The sequence below is a fragment of the Carcharhinus amblyrhynchos genome, chromosome 8, assembly GCF_965287045.1.
Source record: "Carcharhinus amblyrhynchos chromosome 8, sCarAmb.v2.hapA, whole genome shotgun sequence".
In the NCBI taxonomy this organism is placed as follows: Eukaryota; Metazoa; Chordata; class Chondrichthyes; order Carcharhiniformes; family Carcharhinidae; genus Carcharhinus; species Carcharhinus amblyrhynchos.
Genome location: NC_137331.1, coordinates 20,998,765 through 21,003,852, shown reverse-complemented (window position 1 = coordinate 21,003,852; position 5,088 = coordinate 20,998,765).

Sequence of the window (5,088 nt, the reverse complement as noted above, 5' to 3'; positions counted from 1 at the left end):
AAGCCATAGACAGGTAAAGCAAGTAATTGGGAGGGCAAATGGAATATTGGTCTTTATTGCAAAGGTGATGGGATATAAAAGTAGGGGAGTCTTGCTACAGCTGTATGGGATTTTAGTGAGAAAGTATCTGGAGAACTGTGTACAGTTTTGGTCTCCTTACCCAAGGCCCATTCTTGGGATGAAGGAGTTGTCATATGAGGAATTGTTCACCAGGTTTGGGCCTAAACTCATTCACCAGAATCCTACCGCTCCGCTTGTCACGGGGTTGAAGCAGGCAAGGGGTGGACAATGGAAATGTCGTTTGACCTTGGACGGGATTTTCCGGTCTCGGGTCGAGAGAGGCTGTAAAGTCCTGCCCATCGGAGTTTAGGAAAATGAGAGATTATCTTACTGAAATGTATAAGATTCGAAGGAGACTTGACAGGGTGAATGCGAAGGAGGGTGTTTTCCTTTGTGAGGGAATATAGAATTAGGGGATACAGTTTATAAAGTAGATGTTACCCATTTAAGACAGAGATGAGGGTCATTAGATTTTGGAACTCTCTTCCCCGGAAGCTGTGTCATTGACTACATTCAAGGCTGAGTTAAATAGATATTTGATTGACAAGGGAGTCAAGGATAATGGGGAAAAAGGAGGAGAAGGCATGAGTTAAGGCCACAAATATATCAGTCATGATTTTATTAAATAGTGAAGCAGGTTCACAGGGCCTACCCTGCTCTTATTTCTTGTGATCTTATTTAAGACAAATACAAAGTATTTGATGACTCTACTTTTCCTTGTTCTCTACTATTATTTCACCTGTTTCTTCATCTAATGACCACACATTTACTTCTCTTTTCCTATTTATATAGCCTGTAGAAATGGTTCCAATTTGTTTTATGCCTCTTGCTAGTCTGCTCACATATTCTTTTTTCCTTTCTTTATCAATTTATTGGCTCACCTTTGCTAAATTCTAAAGTATTGCCAATCCTCAGGAGGACTATCTGCTTGGCAACACTGAAAGCCTCTTCTTTTCATCTAATTCTATCTTTAACTCTTCTTGTTAGATGCAGTTACATCACTTTTTCTGCGGATTTTTTGTGCCTTAAAGGAACGAAGATGTTTTCCAATTATATATTAATTCTTTCAGTGCAAGCCAGTGCTCATCTACCATTATATCTTCTAATGTAGTTTCTCAATCTACCTTAGCGAACTCATACCAGAATTGTTTGCTTTGGTTAGATTAAAGGCCTTAGTTTTGCATTTAACTGAAACACTGCGAAACTCAGTATAAAATTATTTCATATAATGGTTATTCTTCCACAGAGGCTCCTTTACTTCAAGATTATTTAACTCTTACTCCACTAGATCCTAAATAACCTGTCCTCTAATGTGTTCTTTGAATACTGACATCAAATATGTAGAATACTATCTTCTACAGATGCCAGTAAACTGCCTTCCATATTATTACAGCAAATTTGGCTTGTCCAGCCTATACGAAGACTAAGGGCCCTCACAGTTATTGTATTATCCTGGTTACATGCGCTTTTATGTATATATTCAGATGATCAAATATTCCATGTGACATAATGGCACCAGCGTTGGTAAATAGAGATAAGGGCTGGTTAAATATTCTAGCACTTCAGTTGATAATTTTTCGTGGATGAAATGGCATTTTGTGCTAAATGTGTGGCAGAGAGCTCATGATAGATTAGGCTGAACACTATCTAATGGAAGGAACTGATTTGAATGGACTTTTCTTGCTCTATATTGTTAAGTGGCAAACACATATCTGCTCTTGGTTTGTTATCTTATTTGCTTTCATAATGCATAATACAAGTTCAAATGACTAAAACTCATTTTACTGCTTCTTCCATGACAGATTGAAGGCCACCATTAACACAATTATGGATTGATTTTAAATCAATTTGTAATCCGCCATCTAAAAAGAGACCAATATCCTGAGTGATCTCTTGTGTTAATAATGCAATTCATGATGTGATTCTGCATCATTTTGAGTCAAATTGAGGACAATGAAGAAGAAGCAGCAGTAAAAAAGCATTGAGAGCAGCAGTTGTTAAATAATTCAAGAAAAAGACACATAATATTAAAATGCTGGATGAACATCTGATTATGACACAGTTAGAATCAGAATCCCTACAGTGCAGAAGGAGGCTATTCAGCGCATCAAGTTTGCATTGATCATAATCCCACCTGGGCCCTATTCCCATAACCCATATATTTACCCTGTTAATCCCCCTGACACTAAGGGGCAATTTAACATGGCCAATCAACCTAACCCACACATCTTTGGACTGCGGGATAAGAACTAGAGCACCCAGAGGAAACCCACGCAGACACAGGGAGAATGTGCAAACTCCACACACACCAAGGCCGGAATTGAACCCAGGTCAACTTTATAAGACCCTTGTCAGGCCTCATTTAGAGTATTGTGCGCAGTTCTGGTCGCCTCACTATAGGAAAGATGTAGAAGCTATTGAGAGGGTACAGAGGAGATTTACAAGGATGTTGCCTGGACTGGGAGGCATGCCTTATGAAGTTAGGTTGAGGGAGCTGGGACTCTTTTCCCTGGAGAGACGAACGTTGAGAGGCGGCCTGATAGAAGTTTACAAAATGTTGAGAGGAATAGATAGGGTGGACTCTCAGAGGCTATTTCCCCGGGTTGAAATGGTCGCTACGAGAGGACACAGATTTAAGGTGCAGGGAGGGAAGTTCAGAAGTGATGTTAGGGGTAAGTTTTTCACTCAGAGGGTGGTGAGTGAATGGAATCGGCTGCCGTCAGTGGTGGTGGAGGCGAACTCGCTGGGGTCTTTTAAAAGACTTCTGGATGAGTATATGGGGTTTAATGAGATTGAGGGTTATAGATAGGTCTGTAGGTTGGTAGGTGTTGATGTGATCGGCGCAACTCGTGGGCCAAAGGGCCTGTTTGTGCTGTAGTGTTCTATGTTCTATGTTCTATGTCTCTGGCACTGTGAGGCTGCAGTGCGAACCACTGCACCATTGTACCTCCCAGTGCACAGTGGCACAGTAGCACATTGCTTAAGTCCTGAAGTACAGATGACTGATACACTACTGATACAAACTTTGCTTTTGTAGTTTATGATATTAACTGAACGCTCTATTTGATTACTACCTTATCATCCATTCCCAGCAGGTGGCACAGTGGTTAGCACTGCTGCCTCACAGCACCAGGGACCCACGTTCAGTTGCCAGCTTAGGTCACTGTCTGTGTTGTGTTTGCATATTCTCCCTGTGTCTGTGTGGGTTCCCCCCCACAATCTGAAAATCATGCTGGTTAGATGCATTGGCCATGCTAAATTCTCCTTCAGTGTACCCAAAGTGTGGTGACAAGGGGATTTTAAACAGTAACTTAATTGCAGTGTTAATGTAAGCCTACTGTGACAATAATAAATAAACTTTAAACCAACTCTGGATCTACTACAAGCATATATCACAGGCACTAATGTTTCAAGAGAAACTTTGCTTAATATTCCTTCCACTGTTAGCTTTTAAATACCTTGGGATATTTTACAGTGTTGAAGATGGTATATGCATGTTGCTGCTGTCAATACATTGTAAATGATATTACAATTATAAACATTGCATGCTTCAGAGGCACGTCTTGCTTTGTAGTCACATCAGGATTTGCCTGCTAAGGGGTTCTGTAATATTTTATCGGTTCATTGGAAAACAAACTCTAATTTGGAAATAATTTGGTTGTTAACAGTGATCGGAAAGGGATAATAACGTACTTACTACTTGCTGGAGAATAAACCAATTAATGGTCATTGGAATATATTAATAGTTCAAACATTATGCAGTATAAAGCATTCATAAGATGGATAAAAAACAAAGTTTAATAATATTTTGATTCATAAAAAAACAATTTTAAGCTGTCAAGATACAAGTTTTTGAACCATAATGCTTGTAAATGATTTCAAGTTTATTCCAATGGTAAATATTAGAAAATCAGGGCAGGTTTTCTCAATTTCTGTCCCTGGAACATGCAGGTAAGTGATTTGTTCCAAGTATCCCTACCTGTGGTACTCAGAAGTAACTTCCAGGTGGACCATGAGTATATTATGCCTTTTCCTTTCCCATGAGCATGAGCTTAGCTGCATCTTTCCTACAGCAGAGGTCTATCACTTATTGGATGTAAGAACTGAAACTTGGGAACCCATGTTCTATCATTCCATCACATCATGTTTTGGTTTATTCTCAATAATAGCTTTTCATCCCATCAAGACATCATTGACTGTAGTTGAGAAGACTGTTCAACTCCCAAACTTGATCAGTGTCATTCCGTTAGGGTCATTCATGCGAGTCATTTTCCAACCCCTTTTTGGAAGTGTTTTGTCTTTATTCAGTGAATCCCCACAACAGCATTGCTCCAATCTAAAAGTAGGAGACCAGACAGAAATTAGACTTGTGCCCCATCACACATTGGTGCCTGCATGCACTGTAGCACTGTGTTTTCCCATTTATACTGCTGAAAAGGGCTTTGAAACAATGGGCATCTTGATATTCAATGCAAAAGCACTACTGCAGTCCTCAGCAACTGCCTAATGTAGGTATACCCCTCTGCTGTACTGCATTATGGTGCAGGATGTGAGTTTGCAACGATGGGGATCAACTGGATTTCAACATATCTGCTGAAAGAAATTCTGTGTGTGAGGCGGGGGTGGGGGATAGGGGGAGGCTGGAAGATAAGATCAAGTCCACCAACCCTTCAGCCCCTGAGTATTAATGCCTGCAGTTATATATGCTACACATTCATTGGACTTTCATTGCAGTGCAGAGACGATCATTTCTAATAAATAGGCTGTATTGTCACAACGGATTCCACTGACTTCAATGCCTTTGCATTGACTGTTTCTCCCAGAAGAATGAATGTAATACCCGGGAAAGTGCTGGATGACCATTTCCAAGGATGAAGATGACTTCTTGCTGGTCTGGTGTGAGCACGCAATCCCTGACGTCAGGCTGGTTGAGACTGACAAGCAGGATCCTGCAAGCAGCTCCTCCAGCACACTCCAGCCAAATTGTACCGGGCAAGCTCTGTATAGAAAAGAAAAAGCCCCCGAAAG